General features: G+C 43.2%; 1 long non-coding RNA gene across 2 annotated transcripts in view; it reads right to left on the bottom strand.

Moving 5' to 3' along the window:
• Positions 1-6051: 6051 nt before the first annotated feature.
• Positions 6052-24916, bottom strand: part of LOC109365790 — a 45805-nt gene continuing 26940 nt past the window's right edge. For both annotated transcript variants that reach the window (XR_002111493.1, XR_002111494.1), the window contains 3 exons: positions 23618-23721; positions 16039-16211; positions 6052-10135 (listed from right to left, as the gene is read on the bottom strand). This is a non-coding gene — a long non-coding RNA (uncharacterized LOC109365790). The remainder of the gene's footprint in view (positions 10136-16038; positions 16212-23617; positions 23722-24916) is intronic.

Raw genomic sequence — 24916 nt, 5'->3', positions numbered from 1 at the left:
TAGCCAAGCTCAAGTCTTTAGGTTCAGTACAAGAGTAAATGGATGAAGTTCTGTGGCCTACGTAGTCAGAGGAGCTGATCACAGGGTTCTTCCCTAGCTTCAAAAATGTCAGAGTATGAAACAGCAGAGCTTCCATCACATCATCCTGGCAGCTGCTCAGCAGCCCCAGGTATCCCTCCATCATGGAATTTTCTTCCCAATATTCAGCCATGGCTTCACTTAATTTCATTCAATTCTCTTCTGCCTTCACCTCCTTGCCCTATGTAGTGCTCCCAGGCTCTCTGTACCCACATCTTTCTTTCACCAGTCATTCCCAGTGTGTCTGGGCCAAAGTCGAGTGCAACTTCTCTGCGCCCAAGGATGGCCTCAAGTCTTCTCTGAAGTCTCCAGCTATGTACTGGTGCCTGGAATATTTTGCTACGTTAAATCTCTTACTGTCATTCTGTCATGTTTCTTATCTCATTCTCCCTATATCATTTCATATTTGCACCTCCTGCCCATCTGATATCATGTGAGAGTATAATCTTTATTCCAGGTCATTAATGAAGACATTAATTAACATGAGATCTCATGCTGTGGTAGCCTCTTCGCAACTTCATGTCTTTGTGCAGCTTTTGCTTTTGCTTCTGTACCATCAGTCAGGGCTTGGGGAACATGGCACTCCTGCAGAAGTCTGAGAGAGAAGGCAGAGCCACGAGGGAGGTTCAGGAATGCCTCTCGCTGCCCTTTCCAGCTTTCCAATTATGTGCATCCATCCCTTCCATCCCTCCTGCTTGTTGGTTTGCCAAGCTATACAAAGGGAATGATTGGACCAGCAGGGCTGAGGTATGACAATGCAGGAACACCACATCATCTCAACAGCTCTCAGTCAATTTCTCCCACCTAATATCCTTCTCTGTTCCTTCGGTAAACATGATCCTTAAGTTCACATCCACACAGAATTTAGATAAACTTCCAGATGGGCTTTGAGAAGAAGGCAGACCAGGTAGGCAGTCCAGGAAACCTGTGTGATATGCACACAGAAACATACACCTGGGTACATATGCATATTAGGAACTGTTGATTAAGAGGTTATTAACGCTAATAGAAAATTACAGTTTGCTTATGTTTCCCAAGAAGCATTGTTTAAGAGTTCTCCCAGCATGCCCCTCTACTCCAAATTGTTTTACATGAGCCTGCTCACAAGCAGATTCCTCCCCAGACAAAAACCACGAGCGATGTATTTTGCCATGCCTGAAGTAGTTTGCTTTCACTTAAGCACTTTAGAGGAGCAAACTCTCTTTAAAGATACAACCTCAGCAGCATCCAGCATCTCCTCAACACCTTTAAAGCAGCCCCAGCAGCACCCCAGGCACACCCCTCCCATGTGAAGCACCAAAATGCAGCTTGCAACAGAAGTGCTCAACCGAGGCCTCTATACAGAGCTGCTCTCCTCTGCAACCTGAAAGAAGCCCTTTACAAGGTGAGATGAGTCAGGAGGAAAGAAAGAGTAGATCAGCAGCCCATGCTCACGGTCACAGCCATAGCAATACCTGTTCACTCACTACTCACACCTGTGGCCCTGCTGATAGAGCAGGCTCAGCTTTGTTGGGGCAGCCATGGCCCAGCATGCTGCCTCAGCCAAGGCAGTCAAAGGAGGATCTTGTGCCAGAAGGTCAGGCTGTTCTCCCTCACACACCACACTTCTGAAAAGACTAATTGGACTCAAAAGAGTGCAAGTGTCCTGCTGAGCAAGGGCTGCCATGCCCCTAGAAACAGTTTCTTTATGTGCTATCCACCTGGATGCACATAGATTGAGTAAAACAACATGGAGAGCAATGGGCAGTCTGTCCCCCGGGGCAGCAACTCTCTTCAATGGGTCAGTGTTTTGGAGGGGATATTTGGGGGATTTTGTCATGCCAACAAGTTTGCCACCAAGCTGACTGCCAACTACAATGCATATGTGAGGATGAGCAGAGTTATTTGATCTTCTCCCTCCCCATGTCCCTCCTTTTGCTTGGGCTTCAAATTAGCGTTGGTTTTATTTAAGGTCTCATGCCTGTCCTGCTCACCACAGAGAGCTTTTCCATGTGGATCACAGATAGGAGGAAACCCTCCATTGTCATAGATGCTGAGCAGAGGCTGACACCGTAAACATCACAACCTCCAGGCCAACGCGTTCCAGTGCACTAAGCCAAAATAAAGGTAACAAATGGAAGTCCCTTATCACAGTGGCAAATGTTCCCTAGCTCAACACCATTATGCCTTTCCGAGGTATTTGCTCTCTGCCCAAGGCCTGAGTTCACAGCCACCACCACACCAGCAGCTGGCCCTCCTCCCAGTACTTGCGCTGTGGGGTGCCCACAGGAGAAGGGCCCCAGGGAGCAGGAGCCCCTCAGGGATCCCTGCCACACAGACTGCTTTGCAGCCTTTGTCATTGAGTTCATTCATCTCCCAGCAGTGTGAGCATTCCAATAGCAGTGAAATCCAGGTGGCCTGAGGGTCAATTTCAGCCGTTGTGAGCGTTTCCCTTGATTTCCTGTGTTCATAAGCAGGTGGTGTGTCTTGGTACAACATCGGGGATGAAGATAGCATGAATCACCCACGTGAAGTTTGTGAATTCTCCAAAACAAGTGCCGTACAGGCAAACTGCTGTGTGAAGAGGGTATAGAGACTTTTTTTTTCCCTTTCATTTCCTTAATTTATTAGCTTTGCCAGTGCTGTTGATACAACTCATTCATGCCTTGCTCCATGTCCACCAAATATCATAGAATTATAAAATCAAAGAGTCTTTAGATAAAATCTTTAGAGTTGCAAGGGACCTTTTAAAGGTCATTTAGTCCAACTCCCCTGCAATGAACAGGGACATCTACAGCTCAGACAGGTTGCTCAGAGTCCCATCCAGCCTGACCTTGAATGTCTCCAGGAACAGGGCTTTCCAGCACATCTCTGAGCAACCTGTGCTACTGCCTCACCGCCCGCACTGTAAAAGACTATTTCCAATCTAAATCTCCCCTCATAAAGATTCCCCTTGTCTTATAAGCACAAACCCTTCTAAAGAGGCTGTCTTCTTTCTTTTAGCTCCCCTTCAGATACTAAAAGGCCACTCACCATCAGGACCACTGCTAAGCCTATCTATATGTCCCTCTGGATGGCATCCCATCCCTCAGGTGTGTCAAACACCCCCACAGCTTGGTATTATCCACAAACTTTCTGAGAGTGCATTTGACCCCACTGTTGATGTCATTGATGAAGATATTAAACAGCACTGGTCCCAGCATCTCCACCCAGACATTGAGCCATGGACCACCACCCTCTGGACTCCATTGAACAGTCCACCCATTAAATCCATATTGGATGCTACACTCCTTCCTCCCATCTGCAAGAGAAATGTTTACAAAAGCTCAGAGCTTTCTCCCAGGAATACCAGTGGTTCTGCACTGGCATCACACCACTCCAGTCATGTCAGGTGGGCAGGGACCGACGAACCTGGCTAGGAAGTCAGTGCATTGGTGCTGCTGGAAGATAAAGAGCTATTTACCTTGTTCTTACACGGGAGCTAATTAAGGCAGAATTCCTCAATTCCGATGTCAGGCTAAACAGAGGCGGTTGCTGCCGCCGGGTGCTGTGAAAGCCCTCCTTAATTGCAGCCATAACTGCCAGCATTCAGGCCAGGGCTTCAGAGCTCTCAAAGGAAAATAAACAAAAGTGCTCCTGGAGGCTTCAAGATTCTGAGGAGAGGCGAAGAGAATGACAGTCTCCCCTCTCACAAGTCGGGTCCTGAGCCCCACAGCCCAGCAGCCTCACCGGGTTAAAACCTTGCGTGCTCTCTTGAAGGCATCAGGAAAGACTTAAAGAGCCACAAAAGCAGTATGACAGCATCTCTGCTGTTTTGACAGGGATCCCCTTGGAGTTTGTAGGACTTTAGATAATTTGGTACTTGTAAAGAGAGGCAGAATTATTGCTCCAAAGTGGCAGTTTATACAGAACACGAGGCAGGGCACCATGGCGCTGAACTCATCATCTGCCCTCCTCCAGCTGCTACTTGGTGCCTGCTTACTCCTGTTCCTCTGAGGTCTTCAAGCAGGGGAAAAATTCTCTTGGAAAGATCTCAGAGATGCCTCAGAAAAATCAACTCATGTCGCTTTAGAAGGGCGAAGTGGAGAGGATCTCAGTTTTTAAGTTGGATATTAGGTAAAATTTCTTCCCAGAAAGAGTGGCAAAGCCCTGGAACAGACTGCCCAGGGAAGTGGTGTATTCACCTTACCCTCCCTGGAGGTGTTCAAGAAAAGGGTAGATGTGGTGGAGTGGTTACTGGGCCTGGTGCGGATGTAGGGAGGGTTGGACAAGATGCTCTTAGAGGCCTTTTCCAACATTAATGATTCTATGATTGTAAGATTCAGTTCCTGCAGGATTTTCATGCTGTCCTCAGTTCTACCCACTTATCTTCCTCCTTCTCACCTCAACCATGAAGCACAAAGCAGTATTCTGGAACCTAAACGAAAGTGCTTCGCATTTCACTGCTCAGCACAGTCATCTGCCCCCACACAAACAGGAGGCACAAACTGCCCACGTCCTTTCCAGGCACAAAAAATACCTCCTAGCTGAGCCAATATGCTTTTCTCTGTATTTAATAATTTGATTTTGAAGGCTAGTCATATCAAAGAGCAAAATATTCAATATCGTTAATTCAGTTTTGCAAAATATATTCTTAATGTAAAAATGATTTTGCTTGGAGTGGTAGTGTAGTAATAAAGCAGGTATTGACCAGATCTTATTGATTGTGCAGTCCTCGGGCAAGGAACACTGACCTTGCTCACACTCTTATTGCTTACGCTTTCCCAGGCCTTCTTCATCTATGCCCGCTCAATAATATATTATTAATATATATTTTTAGCAAAAACTGTATGTTACGAGGTTAGCGCTTCTTAGTGATTTTTTTCTGTGCTGCTGCTTTGCCTTTGGGATTCTTCAGGGAAGAAAAGATTTTTCAGCCAGCTTGCTCCTGGGCTGCTGCTCACAAACACCTTTCAACAAAGTTGCTTTGCTGATCTGATGGAGGCCAGGCACACTTCTCTCTTCTCTTTTTAATTGAAAGATTGTTCAGTCCTCAGTCCCTTATGGGGCCAAAATTCAGGGACTAAATATAGTCGAGGGAAGCTGTACCTTGAGTGCTTGAGGGCGAAAGACAGCACGTATTTCCAGTGAGATCAAGAGTTAATAATGCAATTTAATTGTTGATCATTCTTCTCAGATAATTATAACCAATTTGAGGGCTTGATTCATTGTCACCTTGCATTCAGAAGAGCCCTCTGCACCGTTCAAGATGGATTAGCAAATGGGATAGTTCTGGTGTTCCCGTTGCCATGCTGGGGCTGCCCTTGCAGCACAGACACCTGAGCAGGACCCCAGGCCGGCTTGAGCACCCTTGTGGTACGGTGCTGGGCTCTCAGACAATATGGGAGCACCTAAAAGCTGTTAGAAATCATCTGAAACCACCCACAGGCTCCCTGCTTTGCAGAGCAATGGGAAGCACAAGTCCAACCCTATGTGAGTAGAAAAACCATCCACTGCTCACCTCTCAGGTTGCCCTCACCTGGGTGCTCTGCACTTTGTCACAGAGGCATTGCCAAGGCTGGACTGCCTGAGAGGTGGAGGAAGGGAAGCAATGCTCCGGCAAACCAAAGCCACCAGTTCCTGCCTCCTTGCCGTTTCTCCTGCAGCAGCATCACAGTGATGTGCAGGCAGCGTCTGTATTGGGAGCCCCCTGCATCTGGACCAGGTGCAAGCTCCAGGACTTTGCTCTGGGTCTATGTCTTTCCACTGCTGCAAAACTAGACATGAAAACAGAGAAGATGCATGTCTAGATGATGCACACATCTGGTTTCGTTCACAGGATTTTATCCATTATTAACCAGCTTTTGTTAGGTGCTATAAAAACAAACTTAAAGCAAAATATAAAAACCAACAAAATATGCCAAATGAGGTACTGATTTGCAGAACTTGCATTGAGGGGTAAAAGGGCAGCTGTGTGCAAACAGGGCTGTCTCTGAGGAATGAATGTAATAAAGTGGTATCAGAAATGGTCCTTAGCAGGCCATTACACCTAGGTACTTCTCCAGTTCATTACATAGCCCGCATCTTTTCCCTGAGCATCAGCAGAAGTTATCTGGAGACAAAATAAAATGAGCACGGAGAGTTGCGGGACACATCATGTCCCATTGTCAAGCCCATGCACCGCACTGGTATTTACATGTGCAGCTTGTCAAGGAAGCCAAATGCTCAATGATACTTTTGCATGAATGACACCACAAGAAAAAGAATATATTGTATCGCATTGTATTATCAGCCATTGAGGGCTCTTTTGTTTAGTTTGATAATATTACATGTTTAATAAAACACTGCTGAATTCTGATTGCATCTTGTGAGCACAGTCTTTTATTCTTTCGCCAGCTGGCTGATACAAAAGCTTATTTTCGTTTTAAAGACATTGCAATTCCCAGACTCCGTCCCTCATTCCTGGATGAGTGAGGTGCTCTGGAAAGCGGATAGCACCAGCAGGGTCCTGCCCCTGGCACGGGCTGGGGCACCTTGAGCTGCTCCCACCAGATCCCTCGCACCCGAGGAGCTGAATCTCCACATCTGAATGAAGCCACTGCGCGCAGCCAAGCATCACCAGCCCCTGAGCTCCACATCAGGAGTTACCACACCAACCCCTGCCCTGGGATCCAGCTCCTGGGGCCATTTTCTGAGCCCAGTGCAGTCCAGTTTGCTGCAAACATGGCAGAGGAAATGCTCCAAGCACAGGGCAGAAACATCTCAGTTTGAGTACCGACAAAAAGGAATTCCACCAAAATGTTCCTGAGATAGGAAAAAACAAATGAGAACACATCCCTCTCCTCTCTCGGCTTGAGCCTACCCTATGTGTGACTGCACCTAATATTTCTTGAGGTGAGAAAAGTTGCCTGGATTATAGGAATACAAATGGATTAATTTGAGGTGTATTAGATTCATAGCAAAATATAAGTTTGCTTGTATTAGCATAATGATGTCATAAAAATGTAGATTCAGAGGCAGAGATTATTTGTGGTACTGTTAATATGTTGTTGCTATAGCAAAAGATGTACACAATATTTACACTGTATTTGACCACATAAAACATGTCATATACAGACACAATTTTTCATTAGATGAAAGAGAGCCAGAGGGCTCTTCATGCTGCCAGTGCTCATGCTCCTGATTTTCCTTATTTTTTACCTTTGAGAACAAATACAGTTTTAAACCATCATTACTGTATTTTGAACAGTTAATACTTCATATCGTGACATTGCTGCTCAGAGGTAACAGGTTTAGTTGATTACTATTTGTTTATAGTGCTGGAGAAACCGGCAATCATAGAGAACATAAAAGGATTGCAATTAGATCTATTGGTTGAGAGCTGCACTTCTCTGACCCACTGTAAAGTGCTTAGCACTATCAAAGAGATAATGCCTACTTGCAGCTGGCACATCTGTACATAATAATATGGGCTACACTGACACAGCCACTAAAGACTGCCACTACCCTTTTTAACTGGAAGCAGAAAACAGATCGTGCTTTTAAAGAGCGTATCAACAAAAACCTTTCCACACTTGGCCAGAATTAGCACGCGTGTGTTTATGAGGGGCTTTTCTTTTTGACTACTGCTCCTTCAGGGAAGCAAAACAGAGACTTTTAACAAAAGGCCAGGGACAGACCCAGGCTCAGTGTCTCAGAAGAGCATTTTCTCTGATTGCAGACATGCCTCGGGAGCTCACTGCCAAGTGCTTCCCAGCACTCACAGTAGGCACAGCTCCTCCTGCTAGGCAGCACCAGGCTCAGCTCTGTGCACTGTTGCTGACCGCTGTCTCCTGTGCTCCTGCACAGCTTTGGCGAGGGTAGATTTTTGTTTTAGCTTTTTCCCATTGGGCATTGCTCTCCCCACCACATTCACTGTCCCAGGCATGCACAGTAGGAACATGGTTTTGTTACAGTCTCGCTTGCCAAGGTGCAAAATCTGCTTTCTTGAAATACAAACACCTATTCTGGTCAAACAGTCCAGACTGGAGCTTCCCACTGCTCTTGTTTCACTGAACATCTCTGATTCTGCACCTTCAACTTCAGCTGCACGACTGTATTCTGTGCTCCCCATAGCACCGGGCCAGGCAGGCACATGGATAAGCTGAGAGTTATGAACATAAAACCAGTGTAAAAGGACGCACAAAAAAACCCAATGTGCAATTAAGCCCGTAGAGTTCACTGCCTCGTGATGCTATCAAGGATAATGGCACGTCGCACTGGAAAAAATGGTGGCACAACTATGACTGAGGAGAGCATCCCAAGCCATCCCACTAATGACAGCAAAGGACTTTCACTGCAAGGGAAACTCCAAATTTTCACATGAAACTGAGCATGAGAGGCTATGGTAGAAAAATAAAAATGGTATTTGATTTTGACCTCATCAAAACGATTGATTGTGGTGTGATTAAAATCTTTCATTTTCATAAATTTAAGGGTGTTTTTGTTGTTGTTTTTTTTTCTTTCCAGTTTGTTAACTCGATTCTTACATTATACTATAACTTACAGATGGTGAAAATATTTTGACTATTACTGTATTATGACTTTTCATTTTGGGCCAAATTAGTTGGCTACTACTATTATGTTATGACTGTAACAGTCAAAAGCTTTAGACATTTATATTTTAACATTATAGTATATAACAAAGCTGAAAATACTACAGTCAGAGCAAATCCTCATATTCAAAAATTTGATGATGTTTATCTCAAAAGTCACAGCTCCTGTTCTTAAATGATTATATGTTATTTCAAGTTTATAATTGTAACAGTTGCTAATCCTCAAGGTCATAAGAAAAATCTTAAAGAAAACTTGGGAAAGCCAACACACAAAACTGGTGTAAAATAAGTTGCATACCATCCCAACTCACCTTTGTTATCTTTTCAGCCTGGTGCAGCCCAGTGTTGGGTAAACAAAAGCAGACAAGACCCTGAGTCTGGTGGTTTACACAAGGATATAGCCAGGGCTTCTCATTTTGCCCTCACTTATACCAATCCAACTGCTACCTGCAACCAAACACTGGTGCTGTTACTGAGCGGGTCACTTGCACTTTTTTCTTTGCTCCATGCTCCTTATCTTTCCACTATATAAGAGTACATGTGGGATCCTATAATTCACCCTCCATTGCTCTGAGGCAAACATAAACACTGCTTTGATTACAATGCAGAAATACTACTTCATACCAGAGGAGGAATTCACAGCAAAAATCATTGCGTTTATTTTTGTTTGTGTTATAGCATTCCAGTAAGTGGAACAGCTGAGTGTTTATCCTACTGAAAGGAAATTTGTGTTGGTATTTGTAATAAATGTTTTACACTTTAAGGGATAAAAACAATTTTAAAATCACTGAAAGAGAGGAGGAGACATGAAAATATCTCAGCAAAGTTGCCCATACATCCCTGTGTTTCCTTCTGCTGTTTCTCATGGGATCCCAGGCACTCCCACACGTTCAGATTTCCTCCAGGATCTGCTCAAATTAGTCCTGGTCTCACCCACCACCTCCACAGAACCAAATGGAGGCACGAAAAAGACTAACTTCAGCTTCGGGGTGCTTTGGTTTTCACACTGAAGAGCCTACTAGGGAGATGGGTTGGTTTGAAGAACACAGAGATCTCCTGTTGGAAGCCCACCAACCTGAAAGCATGCTCCCCTTTGGCCAATGATCTGGCACCATTCCCAACACAGAAAATAACTAAAACCAGCAATAACTGGAGATGTTCCCCAGTGAACCTGTAGTCATGAGATTTCCATCCAGCTTTTCCAAGAAAACACATTCATAAATGTTTCGTGACACACCTGCAGCCCCAGTGCAAGTCTGAGGACAAGTCTTAGTGCCTTGTCTTGGGTTGGTTCAAGTTGGCAGTCCCAGGCCTGTTCAGCAGTGCCTCAGTTGGGCCTCTCTTCCCCGACTCCACTCCCAGGTACTCTCGAGGGTTTCCCAGAAAGTTGCATGGGGCAAAAGCCTCAGCCTTCTCTTCTCCCAGTAAAGAGCACAAGTTCTTCCCGGTTGGAAGCGCTTACAGGAAAACGTCACCTCAAAATTGGCATAGTTTCTGATGTCTTTCTAAACAATAAGGGGAAAAAGAAAAATTATTTTCCCTGTTTAAAATGGTTTAAGATTAAATTGATTATGTTTATTTACCCTAAAGAAAGAAACGCAGTGAAAATCAGCACAGAGCCTCAGGGTTTATCTGGGCTAAAAGCAGAAGAACAGCTTACTTACAATACAATTAAAAGTTGCAGCCTTTACCCTTGTTCTAGGGTCTGTTAGTCTGGTGAGGATTTATTTATTTATGTTGTTTTCAATGGGATTCCACAAAGGAAAAATCATCTCCTGGTTTGCCTGCAGTGAGCGGGTGCTTTCCCACCACCTCTTGAGCCCTCCAGCCCATGCTAGCTCTCCGGTACACGGCCCTGCTTCAGAACAGGAAACATCACCGCTATGCAGATCCTTCTCCAGAGAAGTAGAGGCAGAGACCAAACTCTCCCTTACCATACAGCAGATGTCAGCTGTGGAGGATGCAGTGTGAATTCGGTGATTTACCCCTGTACTTAGCGGTGCTTGAGAGAGGGTCCTTGGAATCCTCTGAGAAGTTTCTGCTAAATGCGCCATGCCCAAAGTGCCAAGGGAGGGATGCAGGCATGCAGCATGGGCTGTGAAGTCCACCAAGAGAAAATGCACCTTATTTATTTGCTGCTCCACTTCTCTTGGGGATAAGTTCTCTATAAATTATAGAGTTAAATTCTGATTCACAGATGTATAAGCAAAGATCGCATGTAATTTCAAGTAATTTCTACCTTTATTGCATGTCTGAAAATGAGCCTTTGGCTCAATAGTATGTTTGAGTAGTTTTGAAATGTGTATATATTCATATATTTATTTATAGCACTAATATGTTTAACTTAAGATCACATCAGCTCTAGTTACACAGTATCAAAAGAAACCAAACCCTTCAGATTGAATGTTCATACCTACGAATTTGAAAAACACAGTCTGAGCACCTGACATGGACAGTTGGCATTTCTTGTGAGGATGAATTGCTTCAAAATTGGCTACCTGAGGTCTAAGCAATGAGACATTGTAATGATGCTGAAATAACGGTGGGAAGAAGGGAATATGCCAATGACACTGGAGTGGGAACAATATTATTATTATCATTGTTTGGATATCACCAGCACGTTATCTACAACGATCCACAAAATAATGGAATATAATGAAACGATTTATCCTCCACAGACATATTTTATAATGGCTCAGAAAGAAAGGACAGACTTCTAAATTGCCTTGGCTATTCAAATTTAGACTGACACAAAATGCACTAGAAATGACAGGAATTTTTACACACTTTCAGAAGATGGTGAGGGTGCCCAGGGAGGCCATCAAGGATTTGGGCTCTTCACTCATTAACTCTACAGTAGAGTTTTCTTCTTCACAAAAGACACAAATTTCTTTTGGACAAGAGACTCAATCATTCTTGGAGGGTCTCTTCTCTTAGATCCTGATAAGATGGATTTTACTATGAATGCACGATCCATGGATTCAAAACTTCAACTCAGATTGGCAGCCTGAGAGAGCTGCTCCACAGCTGTCTTGCAGAACATGTTTTTTAGCCCTAAGTTCTGCACCACCTGTACTACACTGCTCCTCATTCAACACCTGCCAAAGCACATGATATCTTTAATTTCAAGCAAGTATCAATGTGTCTTTATAGCTGTGGGACTTCAGTTTGCTAATTAAGGGAAGATTAAAGCATGGGTTTAGTGACTTTATTCAATGGGACTCTCATCCAGGGGAATTTCCTACTTGAAATCAAAACTTTGGGTCACAAATGCCCCTGGTCAAGTAGCACCCAACTTGTAAAGATTTCTTATATTTCTTTAATGTGTCAAAGGAATAAAATCTAACTTAATGAAAACATAACCTTTCACAAGAAAATAGTAGCTGGACATTTTAAAAAGAACATGCATACATGCTACAGAGAACTCATATTGGCAGCCTATAAAGTATAGATTTCCTAATTCATACAGTATCAAAGATCAATGAGATACTTAAAAGACAGCTGTTTGCTGCCATGGTGGTGGACGTTTTTTATTCTGGATTTTATTCAGTGGTTACAGAGGGCTACAAAGTTCTTTCCCGTTTCCTTTCCATTCTCCCTTTTTCCTTTTTTTTTTTTCTTTAAGAGGTAAAAGATATTCATTTAAATAAAAGAAGAGCCATGACTTTTTCCATTGGTAATCTGGTCCATGTGTTCTCTGCAACTGAGCGTTTTCAGAAGGGCCTGACTGTCTGGGTTAATTGTTTAATGCTTTTAGTTAGAATTAAACTTTGCACCTGCTCTGACAGTGATAAATTAAATGTGCTCCTTTTCCAATACTGTTGCCCTCTTTAAGTAGAGACCAAGAAGTGTATCTCCCTTCTTTCCCAGTGTTTGAGGAATCTGTGCTACACTTGAGTGTAAACCAGTATAATTTGTCACTAGAGCTAGCACCAATTAAATTGATTGCGTCGGACTGAACTTTAGGACCTCTAATGCAAGCACTAAGGGAAAAATGGGCTTTTTTCTGCCCATTTCCCCATGTGGCACTTAGACATAGCTCAACAGTGGAAGGCTTTCAAGGTTCAAAAGGGTTTTATTTTCAAAAGAAATGGGCATTGATCAGTTGCATTTAAAGGCAAAGATAATTCCAGAGCTTGAAGGCTGGATTTGTGTTTAAGGTCTAAATCTCTTTCTTTAACCTTGGGGGGCCAGCATAACATAAAAGCAACAAAGAGATTAAGATTACAAAGGGTTTGCAAGTGTAAATGATGCAGTGGTATTCTTCAAACACAACACGGGCTGGACTCACAACCACAGCTCAGGTCAGCATCTGATCTGTTGATTTTACACCTGAAAAAACAATTTGTGTTTATTTGTCTCTTCGGCATTATCTTGGCAAATGTTTGGGTGAGAGTGTTGGCGTACTGAACTAGCTGAAGCTGGGGAGTTCGAGCTCGTCTTCTTAAAGCTGATTGAAAAGCAAACACTCTAAAGGTCAGTATGGCAGACAGTAAGAGAATCCTTTTTCTTTGTCAGTGTAACAGCCCACATGAATGACAGGAGCAGTATGTGTTACTATGGTCCACACACGCAGGCTGGTGAGCAAACTATTGCCACCATCAGCAGGCTGTGAATATGCAGTGAGTAATTACCCTTTTGGGGTCTCTCCTTTGATGGGCGATTGATGCTATTGTATTTCCAGCTCTGCCAAGAAGCCCCATAAACTATCCCAGCAAGCAGAACACTGCACAGAGCACAGCGATAGCATTGGTGCCCATAGGCAGCTTTCCCTTCTGGGACACATTTCCACAGCTGTTGTGACAGCAGAAACATAGCAAAAGGAACCTTTGCCAGTACTTTGGGCACAATTCTGAAAAGGGTTTTGGCCAGTAGTCTGTACGAGCTCATCGGAACCCTCCAGTCTGGGATCAAGCACACTTTCCAACTGCCTGAGCTACTGTATGAGGCGACTTGACTCATAACAGGGTCTTCACACAGAAGAAACTTTACATAGGGCTCATTTGCCAATAAGCACCATCCCTGTTTCAAGCAGCAGCCCCAGACAAACTGAAGGGAAGCCCATATCTCCTGAGGTCACCTATCTGCCCACACAAAGGCCGCAGCAAGGTCTTCACCAAGCACCTGGCATCACGGTCCTGATGCATGCAGCAACCAAGCCTCCAAGGTAGCCAAGCATCTGCAAGGAGCTGGGTAGTGAGGGGCCACTGGGCAGATTTATGCAGTATCATATTAACAAGCACAAGAAAATTGTCCAGTTTATAATTACAAAAGGGCACTGTGCTGACGCTGCCTGCTGATGATACATGGGGAAAGGATGCACCAAACAACGCTGAATTGATCCACTCAGCAGTGAGCAATTTGCTGACTGACTGATGTGGGCACAGCACTGGCCAAGAGCGGGGCATGCTATGCTCTGTGAGTGTATGTGAGGCTTTATCATGCCAGGTGGGAATGGGGACATGGACGAATGCACACATGATACGTGAGCATGTTCAAAGGGTTCCCAGCAGGTCCTACTTCTCCAGTATGAACGCTCTCACCAGACCACCCCATTCAGATCCAGTTTCTTGGGCCAGCTGCATTTTAAGCTCCCTAAGTGTAAGAAATTCAGGTACCACTCTTCTGAGACTCTGAACTTCTTGGCTGGTAACAAGCATCAGCAAGTGGGGACTCATATGTATAAGCTGTGCACAGCTTCTGAACACACCATTACTTTCTGCTCAGCAGCTTGAGAGGCACACCCATCAGCATGAAAATTAATAGTTCTCTAACCAGAACTTATTTTCTAAGTATAGACTTACAGAGCAGGGTGCACATGCACACAAAACACCTATATGTGTGGACAGTGGATAAATGTGCATGGGCACACATGGACATATTCAAGCTCAGTTTCCCCAGATGACACCAACCAGCATAGTTCCAAATGCACCAGTGTGTGATCTGATTGCCAAACTTTTCTGTTCCCATTTCATAACTGAATGAAGAAATGGGAAGCAAAGCCACAAGTATTCTCTCATGAGATGCTGAAAAATCCACAAAAGAAAGTGCATGTTGAGCCAAGATAACATTTACTCGAAGCCCACACGCAAGACAGCTCAACAGGTCAAATCATACTGAAGCACTACAGCAAAACCAAATCAGAGTTTAAGAAGCCATGCCTGAAAACTCTACCTACTGAATTTACCAGCTGAAAGGAATGCCTCATGGCAGACCAGAAGAGTAGGTGCACTCTTCAGGGAGTGCAAAAAGGAAGGCACAAGAGCCAGTATCATTTATCAGACTGAAAACTGCAAAGCCGATTGCAGTTTGTTGCTGTTTTCAAAAATGCAAGTTGTTTCAACAGAAGCCTAATCCGTGTGTCTGGAATAGGAATGAATGGATTAGCCTTTCAAGCCCTTTAAGATCAGGTCAAGATCAGTCAAGCTACAGCAAAGTTGAATACTGCATCCAGCAACTTCTATCACAAGCAGAACATTTACTTATTTTAAGAAGTGCCCAACACTAGCACACTGCTTTTTTAGTGCTTTGCGAGGATGACTAAGAGAGAGCAAGATCAGTAAACATTCATTTAGGTATCTGAATACATCTTATGTAATAGTCATCTAAGTATGCTACCTGCAGCAGCTAGTGAGGAATATCAGGAGGGATTGTTTGAAAAATGTATCCTGATTATAGTACAACACTGGCATTGTTTGGTTTGAACTGCAAGTATTTATGTTACACATTCAGCTTCTCCAGTGTTTCTTGATTGGTCCTTTTCCACTGAGTCCCATTAAATTTAAGTTTCTTCACTGAGCAAATCAAACTAACAGCAGAGAATATTTCACAAGCATTACTTGACCCAGCTGAAGTATTTTCACCAGGACACATGTTTGAAGATTATTTTCCCCCACAATCAGAATGGTTCCTGCTACTGTCAGAGAGGTGCTTTTGTTTCATTTGATGCCACTAAGAAGCCAAGGCCTCAAGTACCATTAAGATATTTGGTGGAAGTTTTCCAGATGGTTTGTTTGTTTGGAGGGTTTACTGTGGGGGAAAAAAATCCCTAACCTTAGTCAGTCAGAGAGAACTGGAATCTGGGTCAGCCTCTGCTCAAATGAGTCCCAAACCATTGGGCCACAAGGGCCAGTGCTGCCATATGTGCTGGGACTAGCAAAAAACACAGAGCTCCCATAAATCCATGCTTTGGGAAGCTTCTTCCTCCAGAGGATCGGTCTCTGGTGAGCAGACTTTCTGAATTTAAAAATACAATTTTTGTTCTCCTACTAAGAGCGATAGGTCATCATAAGCAGTAGGTGAACTGGGGGGAAAACTTCCAAATGTATTGGCAAAATGTTCTCTAAGGATGAGGGCTGTGATGACCCCTGTATCATTTCTCCAGTGGGACAGGAGAATGCATACACACCTGGCTGACAACTGAGGACCATTCTCCTGGTGCTCTCCTGTCACTGGGCATCCAGGGCTTTCGTGGAAGGATGGTGGCAGACATGCTTCTGCCCATGTCTTCTATCATCTGTTCTGGACATCAGATACATCAAATGCTTTTTAATCCCCAGGTGGTCTGATATCTTAGTTTTCCTGTCCAAAGGTGCACAGAGGGAAAAAAAGGGAATTTTGTCATTCTTCCATTTTATCAATCTGTGGATGTTGTTAACTGGCTATGATTGTAACTCTAGTACTTCTGAAAAGATATGGCTTTGTACCAAAGAGCAAGGCTGCAAAGCATCAAGCACTTCTGTAAAATCATTCCCCATTGCCTAGTATAATTACCTCAATGTTCTCTCTATTTGACTAAATCCAACCTCATCCTACACACTTTCCTCCAGAAAACCCCTCATCTTGCCATATATCCACCCTAAATTCTGTAATGATTCTTCATGGGACAGATTTCTCTGTAGGCATTTCCATCATTCATGGTGTAATCGTGGCAGACACTTTCTGAAGTCTCTCTCTTAATCAAGTGATGCTGCACCTTCCACAATTCCTTGGACCTATCAGGTGCTGGATCTCTGAGATCCTTTCTCAAAACAACCCAGATTAATCAAATAATACATGAACAAGTGAAAGCAGAGACCACATGGCTGCAAGTACATGCATTGCCTCCAAGGTTCACCTGTAGTTCTAACGTCCCTCAGTTCCTAGTACGGTTATGCAAAACCTGTTAATAGCACTGGAAAAATTGAAGTCAGGTTTTTATTTGTTTGTTTGTTTGTTTTTCCTAGTAGGGAATTACTATTAGGAAAGAGCCAAATCCATCTCCTGGCATGTTCATTTTAGGAAGTACATCTGATGAACATCGTAGAGGCTTTCATAAGAACATAACTGGCAGTATACAAAAGGGAGGGCAAATGCTAAAACTCCAGAATAAAAACATTTGAATCCTAACATTTAAAAATTCTCCATCCCATATTCTGCATCCCCGTTGCCAGATAAGGAACAGGACACTGGCACAGCAGCAGCGCCCATTGCTAGCTGCTCACACCAGCATAGTTAAGAGGCAAAATAAGAAGAGAAGGACTAACATCACCTTCTGAGAAGAAATAAGTGTCATGCTGAGGTTGGGAGATTGTGCTGATGCTAGTGTGTAACCTCTAATCTCTTCTATTTCAGTGTAGAGCCTTGACCAGGACTATCCACACCTCTTCCCCACATAACTGGTGATCATCTATTGCTCTCCACTCTCATAATCCTACATTTACTCTGCTCTTGACTGAGTAAGCTACTATTAATGTCAAAGCTGGGGAGAGGGTCCCTATATTCCTACCCTTGGAAAAATGATGGGTAGGAAGAAACATCCACTGAGTCAAACTTTTGAGCTGTTACATAAAATGACAGGTTTTGTTAAACCAAAATCTCTGTCCATGCTGTGGATAAAGTCACATCACACAGCAGTCCTGCCTTGAAGGAGTGACCTCAGTGGAACTACAGCTAACACAAAAACTCTGTGCCTTTGCTTTCCCCAGCCTGGGGCAAAAGAGTAGAGGGCTGAAATTTCTCCTGTCATCTTTGCCTTGATTGCAAATGAGATGTGTTAAGAAAAGTGATTATGCTTAAACTCAAGTGGCTGAACTTCCTCTTGGATTTTTTTTCCCAATCTCTTCCTTTTTAAAAAGACATCCCTTAGACAGCTGAGCTAATAGAGTCCAACATCTTTGATGATAGTGATGCTAACACTAGAAACAAATTACAGTGTTCAGAAAGTTTGAAAGACTGAAAAGAAATGCAGAACGTGTAACACCAAATTTGCCTGTCAAGTACTTTTTTATTCCTGCTTGTTTCATTATATTTTATTCTTAAAACTGATGTTTTGCAGCTATCTGCCTCCCCACTGGAAATTCCAGCACGGAGAATACTGATTTGCCACTTCAATCACTGCCTGACAAACACAGTCTCTGCAAAGTGAGAGCCAAACCATAACAGGTATTTCAAATTTTCATAAGTCACAACATATCACCCTAAAGTGAAGCATTTCATTCACAGGACACACTCTTCTGAAAGCAGCAAACATTTTTTTTAAAGCACATAAAACCAATTTAATGAGTGGCCACGTCCGCAGCCAAGCATCACCAGGCTCTCAGACTTCAGTAGAAACTCCTTTAAATGAAACCAGCTGAGAGACTGGCTACACATCTTAACCTAACTCGTGTTCAAGACTTCTGTTGCTTTTTTAATTTATTTCTTATGCTGTTCTGACTGTATATCCATTTCCTTATGTGATGCTTTTCTGTGAGTTATATGATTTCTCTGTGAGACCACTCAGTGTACTCCACATTAATTGCTGGCTTACAGCACTGCTGTTTGCCAACAACTGGCCACTGGCAGCTGCTATGTCACAGAATATTGAACCATCCCACCATCCCAAAGAGCCTCCCTGGATCCAGAACCAGCAACACAACCGTGCAGACTGAGTTATAAACCCACAGCAGCACTTGCAGAGCACATTCTCTGCTCACCAAGCACACTTGCTACATTTTTTTATGCACTTGGAAAAAAAAACAAACATCGGATCCTCTCTTTCCTGCTCTACAGATGAGCCATTACAAGCTGCCTTTTCTCCCTTCAGACGTCAGAGCATCAGATGACCTCAGCAGCCAACCCCATAAAGCACATGTGCCCAAATGATAAAGCAATGTGAGCTCTAGGGGTAATACATATTTCCTGCTAACTTTTTATTTGTGTACCAGCAGCCCCATGGAAGAGAAGGACTGCATAAAATGCATGCTGACAGGCACAACTGAAGATGCATCTTGCTGTAGTTGCCACTGAAGAGGAGAAGGTGCATCATGGGATGCACGTCCATCATGCCCAAAATGGCAGAGGCTGTACCACGAAGCTAGAGCCAAGGCCTAGCTCTTTCTAATGGAAGTATTACTGCCACGAAGCTACTGTTTTGGCTGGATGGGAATTGGCAGAAATACTCTTCTTGCACTGAAGTCATAAAATGATCTGAAAAAAAGTATTTCATCTTGGTCTCATTTTGTTGGCCCTGGGTATTTAACACAGATCTGTCCTCCAACAATGTTATGGAAGCATTGTGTAAACAAGAATTGGCTGGGGCCATTCATACCTGCTAAACGTGGCTGTGAAATATGTCTGAATAGCAATGCAGCGAGAACCAGGCATTTCTACAGCACTTACAGGGATCTTCTATCGTTCTCTGGGTCTGTGTCAGGTTCTCACATAGTAAATTTCAGGTTCAAATGGACAGCTTAAGAAGAGCATTTCCACCTGACTCTGTAACTAGGACCACGCTAGTTCAAAACTAAGCCCAGATTCATGAAAAGTTCTGCAAAACCTCAATGAACTTGGCCCAAGTTGGATTCAGCTGTTATGACCTTCACCTGGTGCGGGGTTTACTTATTGAAGCTTTCCCACAGTCCCAATTAGGGTTCAGATGGGAACTCTTCTTTCCCACCCATTTTTCTTATCACTGCATTTTATAACTAATACTATTAAGCTAATGTATTTATGTTGCTCTTCAGCCATGGGAAATGATCGTCCTCCTACTTACCTCCTTTGATTTCAGTGTCAAACATGACAGCACAGACCTAGATTTGGATGTCAGAGCATACAGGAGGTTTGCATCGACTTCACACAGATTCTCATGGATAACAAAGGACATTACTTAGACCATGCATAACATTCAATTTATTATAGGACAGATTAATTCAATGTGCTATATTCACATTTAGCCTAAAGATGCCCACAGTTTGTTACATTCACAGCAATCCTAGTAAGAGTTTTCACCTTTGGGTCCTAGGTCTGAATACAGGGGTGCCTTCTCCTTCAGGAACATTTTTAAGAATAACTGTACTTTGTGAGCTCACACTACAGGCTATCAGCTGCCTACCTCCGTGCTATTGGATGGTGCCACTTGCCAATACAGAGAACAGAAGCCTGATCAGAACTGGCAAGAATTTTCGGTATTGATTTGGTAGCCAAGCAAGTTCCTTGCATTGATATCTGGATGCAGCTATTTGTTATGTGCATCAGGCCTCAGTGACTCAGTGCAGTCACCTGAGTGTCCTCCATGGCCATGCAAAAACGAATGGAAAGCATTATGATGATGCATCTCACGACACCGGCAGACTAACAGTGGTTTTAAAAATGTTTAACAACTCCATAAAAAGTTCCTTTTTGGTACTTTTTGGGATTCTTCAAGGCAACTTGGGTTCCTCTACCTACTAGCCTACTAGTAGGGTTCCTTTCCTACTACCTCTGGTGGCTTTTTACTAGCAACTGGTGCACAAGGAACTGTAAACTTATTTTAGTTGCTGTTTGTTAACCATTTTTTCAAAATAAGAAAAGAAAATGTCTAGAAAAATAAAGTAAGAACTACAAGAACGTTGTGCAATGCGTTTGTACTTGTTTGTTTAAACCAATTTTTTTTACCTAAAAAATTTAAAGAAAAAAGAAAAATAAGTACTAAGAAAAATAAAAGTAAAAGAAACTAACAAAAACGTTAGTAGCAATGGGAAAAAAAAAAAAAAAAAAAAAAACGAAAACACAAAATCAGGTCAGACCACAGCCCAGTAAAGAGTTATTCACTTCAATAAATACTTCTGACTTCACTAATTACACACTTAAAACTAAAGTTTGCTAACAAACAATTAACTTTTTTCTTGATGCCACTCAGATTTTAATTTGGCAGTGATTGCTCTGGAAATAGTTACACTTCTTCTTAGTCCAGCGATTGCAAGTTTTCTTGGGTCTCTCCTGCAACACAGATGATCAGCCACAGGCCTTCTAACTCCAGAAAGACTACATGCTGCTGTGCTTCTCTAGCTTCTCTATGGACCTCAGAGCTCGAATCCTTCAGACAAACTCATCAAGCCAGGTTCCTTCCAGTTCTTGCAGGTACACCTTTGTTTTGTGTGTGAAGTGGCCCAGTCCCATTCTCTGCACTGACAAGTGCTAGACATCAGAGAACATCTTGCTCTCCTGCCGAGAGAACGTGAATGATTTCAATAGAAGGGGATCAAAGCTGGGCATTTTTTATGAGATAGCCATTCCAATTTTTGCTTGGCTAGCACTTTAGTCCTTATACAGATCTTCTTGGATTTTTTTGCAGAAAACATCATACCTTCTAAACATCCATTTTGCCAGCTCTTTCTTTTTGTGCTAGTCCTGAAGGCAAGCAGATTTATCCCACAGAACATATTGCTGGACTTAGGGACAGATTTTGAGAGCCTGCTTTTCCTAGCTTTGCTTGTTTTCTAGTCTGTTTGCACTCAGGGAATCACAAAGCAGTTTGGCTGTAATTACTAGGCACAAGAAATATATAAATGTTCAGACAAAAGGCTGGAGCCAGTAAAAAACAAAACCTGGTTCCTACAGTACAGATACTCTAAACATTTCTAGCTGAGTCCAACCTTGCATGCTTGTCATCTACTTCACTCATTTTCACTTTTGTTCAGTAGAGACCAAGCAAAATACAGTAACAAATATATTTAGAAAGTATTTAGAATATATATATGCATTTTTATTTCCTATTGGCCCACCTGAATACATAGTGCCTGATATTCTTTTGTCTTTCTTCCCCCGTGCATTTCAGTGGTGAGGTTTTGGGGGCACATTAGATGGAGAGTGGCAGACATGCACAGGGCTAGAGGAAAGGTCACATTAGCTCATATATGAACAGAGATGAAGCAGAAGCCAGGTTTTAATGCAACGTGAAGATTACTTACTTTCTCCCTATCAGGCACAGCCACCCAAGTGGTTTCCTCCCTCCAACACTGTTGCGCTCAAAACCCCTTTCTTCAGGCAATTAGATGTCTTTTAAAGCTTAGGATTCCTTAAATAGCCTAAAGATTTAGATTCTTTCTTTCGGAGTTCAGTTCTGGATGTTCATGCCAGCATTTTAATACAAGCCCAGTGCAGTGGAATTGCCAGGTCACAGCCTGAACCAGTGGTTGAGCACCAGGTGAGAAGGTATGGCTAATACAGGGAGCTCAGGTGCAAGCAATGCACCTGAATGACTGGGTCCCTCTCCACCCCACCTCACCTTTGTTTAAGGGTTATCAGCCAAGGGAGCAGTATCTTTCTGGATAGGTACTGCACTCTTCTTGAGCTGTCACCTGTTGTTGGAAAGGGGGAGCCAATTTTCCTTCTTTATTAGCTAGTATTGTTCTGTAAGTGCCTGCATCCCATTCAAAGGCACTGTCATTACCTTCTTTTGCTGTGCACTCTGTCTTTAGTTCTGTATCTGAAATCAGCTGGGAGCTAACAGTGGTTCCGAATGCCCCTGGCAGTGAGCTATGAGAAGCATGGGGCCAGAAAGTCCAGGGAAATAAGTTCAAAGACACAAGCAATTCTCCTTGCCCATCTGTGCTGCTGCAGCTGTTGCAGCTGTTGCAGGCTTGCAGCATGAGTCTGAATGCACACCTGACACCTTCAACCTCTGCCCCAGGTGACCTCTGCCTGTGCGTGAATGATGAGCAAAAGTCAGAGTACTGCTGAACATGCTCTCCAAAAGGAAAAGGAAAAAAGAAGGTAAAATGGTCCTGGTCTTCAAAGTTTCATGAAACCACAGAGAACTGAGAAATCAAACATGTGCCAGGAGTAGCTCAGAGTCTCACAAGCTCAAATGTCAGTGCTCCAATATTAGGCTGACTGTTGACCCAACCACTGTAAAATGTTACTGTTCTTCACAGTTTTTGAATAATGTACCCATTGCTTCCTGGATCTATCAGATCTGGGAGTGTAAGTGGAGTACTAAAAATGCAAATGGCTTTCAAGATGCATTAATGTGAAGTAAGATGGTCACTTCATGTTAAGCTGTCTAGACTTATGACTAACGTCCCCTTAAACTGAGCAAACCTATCTGGCAAATAAGCTTATTTGTGAACCCTTTCTGCATGTAACATCTCCAGATATCTTTCCTCTTCAGATCTGTGCTAAAAAGCCTTCCTAGAAACTATTCCCTGAGAGCATCAAAACCTCATGATTCCGCAGTCCCGCTGAAATTTCACAAAGGCATCTAGAAATTTCAGATTGAATACAGCATGAGAGCTGAAGAAAAATTAGAGAAATACTGAAGGAAACGATGACTTGAAAATTAACACCTATTTTTCTTTTTTTTTTTAAATCTTCAGACTTTTTTGTTGCAGGTAATTTCAAACACCAGCATTGAAATTTGTAGTAGATTGTATCCCAGGACCAAGGGTTTTTCTGGATGGAAAAAAAGCAATCACCACGCTCAAGTTATTAAACATGCCTATTGCTTATTCACAAGTCTAAGAAAAAATGTGTTCTTAACAAGTAAAAGAGCTTCTTCAACAACTAGTGGGACTAGTTGTCCTACTGTATCTGGTCATCCAAATACACATAAAAAATTTGTGGCAGGCTCTCTGGTATTTGCTCAGAACGGCCCAATAAATCAGGGAAGATGGAACCAACTCTCGCACACCCACTACTTCTAATCCTGCGTGTGTTTAGGGGGAAAAAAAAAAAAAAAACACCTTGTTGTGAAATGTGAAACATACCTGTTTTTCCTTTAGCGGTGCATGAACGAATGTTGCAGTATGTGCATGAATGTTGATGAGACAGGGTTTGAGAGCCAAGGGAAGTCTTGAGGGATTGCTCGGTGCTAGGGAAAAGGAAAAAAAAATAATCAGGCCCTAGGATTTCTTCCTACAACATATGGCAACAAAACAGAGCCCTGCATAGCTGAAACCTGCCTGAGGTCCTCAGTTTCATTCTCATCCTCTCCTGCTCTGCTCTGCTCTGCAGAGCAGCAAGTGAGAAGCCCCAAACTTGCTTTTTTTGCCAGTTCTCACCTCTTCTTGCTCTTTCTCTTCCAAGCCCATTTGCAGCTGCCAAACTCCACACTAGGTGCTCCAGGTTTGAAAGGACAAGAAACAATGTTGAAGTAACCTCAGTGCTTTAAAATAAATCCTCCCTTGGGAACTGAAATGCATGAACAGACGCTGCACAGCGAGAGGTTTGTGGTCCACAGGTGGTGTCCGGCTGGAGCCAGCGCCAGGCATGCACAGAGCCAGCACAGGGGCATCTGGTAGGGGCAAAAGTTAGAGCAGATCCAGTCTGCAGTCGGACAGACAAAAAAAGAAATCATGCAGTCGAAGAGATTTTGGGGCCAAGACCAGATGCTCATAAAACTTTGATAAACAATGGTATGAAATATGCATGTGGGGATTGGTTTTGTAAAGCTTCATTCACAGTCGCCTACTCTCTTCCTCTGCTCCTTTTTCACAAACCGAAGCATGTAAGCGGAGGCTGCGAACTCGGTGCTTTTTACCAATGCCCTTTTTACGTCACCCCTGTCACCTCATGAAAGCAACGTGTGGCTGGAAAGACACCCATCTGGGTGGCATAGAGCTGGGTGCCCCAGTCACCACTGGGCACACACAGAAGACAAAATGCCTGGACTTCAGCCTGCACATCTGCCCTCCTTGTCCCACCGTCAGCACTCTGCCTTTGGGAGGCGCTTTTGGTGGTTCTCACAGAAATGTGTTTATTAAGCCACAGTGAAACTGAAGGCATCTGTTTTTTATTTTATCTTAAATTCAGCCAATTGAAAAACCCTGCAAATTGCTTCAGATTGATGATGTATGGATTTATTAAAGCAATACTGATTATCAGAATGAAATCAAAGCTAATTTTAAAACAAAAGCAGGTGGATTTCATAGCCTCACCACAGGCATCACTTGAGAAGGCCTGAAGCACCCCTTCTCTGTTCTCCAGTTGCAGACACTCCGTACCTGGGCAGTCCTTCTGTCAGAAAACATATCAACTGCCTGCACAGAAGCTGCAGGGTCCTACTT

This window comes from Meleagris gallopavo, chromosome 2 (genome assembly GCF_000146605.3).
Source record: "Meleagris gallopavo isolate NT-WF06-2002-E0010 breed Aviagen turkey brand Nicholas breeding stock chromosome 2, Turkey_5.1, whole genome shotgun sequence".
NCBI lineage: Eukaryota > Metazoa > Chordata > Aves > Galliformes > Phasianidae > Meleagris > Meleagris gallopavo.
Note: the sequence above shows the minus strand (reverse complement) of the source record. Positions and strands in the feature narration are given on the sequence as shown.